Here is a 4,034-nt window from a genome sequence, read left to right on the forward strand (position 1 = left end):
GGAAGCGCGGATGCGAAGGGATCTCCTCTATCCCCGTATCTCCGGTCTCTAGCCCGGACGACAACCGGCAAGCCCCCCCCACCCGTGAACTTTCTTCGTTCGCGATGCATAATAATTTGCCCCCGTATATTCATATTCATAAATGGCGCATGCATATTCGCGATAAATTTCCCCGCGGAGTCCCCCGCCTCTACGCTCCAAAGTGTAAATTATTTTCTGGGCAAATTGAAAGCTGGCGAGGGTGGCAGTTGCGCGTAGGCTCGCGTGTATATGGGGGAGGGGAGGGGAGAGTTGTTGATCGAAAGGATTGATATTGTCGATTTCAGATACTGGATACCCCAGACACTTGATACCCGATGCTCAGTTTATGGCGGAAAGTTCTCTTGTTCGTTTCTATTTATTTATTTATTTATTTATTTATTTATTTTTGAGAATCTTGTTCGCGATATTATTCGAGAGCGCGTTTCGATTCCTTTTCGGCGTTGAAATTTTATATTCGATGATTTTTCTTCGCGTGATAGTTCTACTTTGGAAGGGGAATATTGTGATTTTATTTAGTGAAATTCATTTCTTTCGCATTCCTTCAATTTAGGAGGAGGATTTTTATTATAAAATCTCCAGGAGACGAAAGTTTTTTTCTAGAATAACGATATTATTTTACAATCTTCTTTTTTTATTTTATTCAAAAAGGTATGTCATCAATCTCGAATGGATCGATATTCCATTCTTATATTTCCGTATCATAAAATTGAATTTAATTTCTTGATGCGATATTGAAAAAAATTACAAGAAAGAGGATGGATTATTTCTTAAATAATACAAAAATCAAAGATCAATGGATTTGACGATTCAACTCCTATCTAAGAAGTTTAAACGGGCATCGATACTTGGTTGAAACCAACCTCGGAATCAATCTGGACAAACAGAAACAGTTGATTTCTCATTGTGCTTTTCCTCTTTCACCCGTTTCAAAGCCCGCGCTCGCTACCTCTTTTTCGTCTTGCCGCGTTCCTCTTTTTCCACCAAGACAGAAAACGACCGAAGTATCTCGTCTCGAATTCTCGAACCAACTTTTCTCCAGGTATATAGATGATCGCTGATCTCTAAGATCCAATAAATCGCCGGTGTTCTTCCACCTTGGGGCGCATCCCTTCTTTCCCCTCGTTCTGCCTTATTTGCACCCTGTCTTTCTCTCTCGGTCTCTCTCTTCCCCTCTGTAGCTCGATTACACTCGCTTCTGTATCTTCTTTCCTATTTTTCCGTCTTCGTTTCGTCTCCAAACTTCGTGGATGAACGAGTTGGCATTTGCGTCTTTGTTCGAGGCTAGAGCCTAAAGAGACAGAGCATTCCTCTGAAGGTTGAAGAAGAAGAAGTGTGGAGTGATTTGAGTGTGAGTGTACGATGCAACAGAGATGTGTGGGAAAAAGAGAGACAAGGGATAACTTAAGGACAATAGAGAGAGATGATCCTTTACTCGACAGAGGGGGAAGGGTGGCGTTTGGAGAAGAGAGACTTGGGTAGGGAAAAATATAGAAGAGAGACGAAAATCGTGGAGAAAATTGTGGAAAGGGGTAATAAACGTGGATAAGAAGATAGGAGACAGAGGGTGGGAAAGAGTTAGACGGTTCGGGATAAACTCTATAGCCGAAGAAAAAACCTGTAAGGGAGATTGGTTTTCTGGGAGGGAAGGAAATGGGACGGGGAATCCGAAATCAAATATAGTTGGACCGTTGAGAAAAAAGACAAAGGGAGGGTTGATGATCACGATTCGTAATCCAGAGAAAAGAAAAGAAAAAAAAGAAAGAAGAAGAAGGAAAAACTTGGCCATCGACAAAAAAATGTCGCGATAAATTAACAAAAAATCGACACATTTGAAGGAAGAAGAAGAAGAAGAAGAAGAAGAAGAAGAAGAAGAAGAAGAAGAAGAAGAAGAAAAAGAGAAAGAGGTCGATGGAAAAAGAAAAAAAAAATTGAGAAGAAAGTGAAGGAAGAAACGTGGGAGTAAGACGGTGAGAAGACGGAAACGTGATGAACAAGACGAAGAAGATGAAGACGAAACGGCGCGAAGGGTGAAGAAAAACGGAGAGAGGCCGATTGGAAGGGTATCGTGGGAGAAAGAGGAAGGGTGAGATCGGGGAGAAAAGAGGAAGGGAAGGGGTTAGAGTGGCGCGACAAGGAGGGATTGAGAACGGCGGGGGCTGGGGAGTGGGGAAGCCGTGGAGAATCAGCGCACAGCTACACCCCACCGTGACGGCCGCGGCAGTCAGTCGTCCGCGCACCTTCGTTCGGTGAGGGTTTCGTGTTCGGTGGAGGATCGTCTCCGCCAGGGAGTGTAAAGAGAGAGAGAGAGAGAGAGAGAGAGAGAGAGAGAGGATCATCGCAGATTGTCATTCATCGATCAGCTGATTCTCCACGAGCGGTGCTTTGACCTGCGATCGTCAACAATCGTCGTTGGACGGATCGACGTCGTCCCTCAACAACCCCTTCGTTGCGTGGACCACTGCGGAACGGTGAGTCAAGCCATTTTTTTTTTCTTTTCATATTTTCTGCGCCACTCTTTGCTTAGAGTGATAATTGGGCGAATAGAATAACGCGAAATTTTCGTACGATGTAAGGGAAGGGATGAGGTTAGGGAATGGGGGGAATTGGAATGGGATTGAGATAGGGTTGCCGTTTTGGCAACGTCCGCGTTCCGTAAAACGTTTTGAGAGTTGAAGGGAATCGTAAAAGGGAATCGTGCGAGATCGTGTGTAGTTAGAGTATATAGAAAGGAAGGTTGAAAGTTGGTGGCAACATGTTTGTCTTGCTTGGACACAGGGAGCACACGGGCTCCACTGTGTTTTCTTTCCTTTCCCTCGTTTTTCATCGGCGTGCGAGAGAAGCAATCGATACCCGATTCTCGAGATGTAACCAAGGACGCGCCGTGGCTTATCCGCAGCGACACGTTAGGATGAATGAATCGCGTAGATTTTCTCGTTTTATTATATTCCTTTTTTACGTTTTACGTATGCCATTTTCCATTATTTCGCGTTACATAAATATATTATATAAATATATTTATCGAATACTTTTAAAATTAATATCTCTTAAGACGCATATATTTTCCTTTTCAAATAACATTTTCTTCTTTATCACCACGTTTTATTATTCATACGTAAAACGTAAAAAAAAATTTTTTATACTTTCCATGCGACTCTATAAATATATATATATATACGCAATATATGACTAAAATTTACGTAGAAATATTTATGGAAAAAGCAAGTTATCAGTATTCTGAACCGAAAGATACGGTAATAGGAACGTATAAACAATGTTCAAGCACGTCGCAAAAAACACTCCGTTTCGCGAAAACCTGTTTGTTTTCCTCCGTGTAGGCAAGAGGTGGATGTAAACCGATGTTCTTCTTCCCTCGTTTCTATCATCTCGTACAATGTGATCAATACTCTATCCCCCTCCCCCTTCCTCCTCCCTCCGCATGTAATCCATTGATTAAATTACAGACCTCCAATAAAATTGTATAACCGTCTATTCTTAGATAGATAGATACATCGTACTTGAATAACGCACAGTAAAATCATCTTTCCTCGTTTGAATAATTAAATTATCTAATCATAATAACGCGTACGCCACGCCGCGATATATATATATATATATATGTATATGTTATAAAATTATAGTCACAATCTTCTCAAAATCTTCTTCTCCCTCGCTCCCGATGTTCGTGAATCCCTTTCACCGTTGAGAACCGTAGTATAATTCCTTGTATCGTGATACAGACAGGAGGGGGAGGGGGCTCTTTACAATTTCCGCAGAATAGCGCTCCCATCTCTTTCGCAGCTACGTCGAAACTACGTTTGTTGGCCAAACACAGCTGGGAACGTTCGAAATTGATGCGAGAAATTTTGGTCGGCAGCAAGCCATAAAAGTCATTGTAATTTCTGCAAGTTCGCGGCCACGTGCAACCCCGCGACTAATGAACGATCCCCTAGCTGGGTCAAACTCTCTCTCTCTCTCTCTCTCTCTCTCTCTCT

General features: G+C 42.3%; 1 protein-coding gene across 1 annotated transcript in view; it reads left to right on the forward strand.

The window, feature by feature from the left end:
• The first annotated feature begins 2,027 nt into the window (after positions 1-2,027).
• LOC102678880 overlaps positions 2,028-4,034 on the forward strand; it is a 123,731-nt gene continuing 121,724 nt past the window's right edge. The window contains exon 1 of the mRNA XM_006609583.2: positions 2,028-2,510. The gene's annotated coding sequence lies outside the window, so the exon portion shown is untranslated. The remainder of the gene's footprint in view (positions 2,511-4,034) is intronic.

Source organism: Apis dorsata, unplaced genomic scaffold (assembly GCF_000469605.1).
Source record: "Apis dorsata unplaced genomic scaffold, Apis dorsata 1.3 scaffold_58, whole genome shotgun sequence".
Lineage (NCBI taxonomy): Eukaryota > Metazoa > Arthropoda > Insecta > Hymenoptera > Apidae > Apis > Apis dorsata.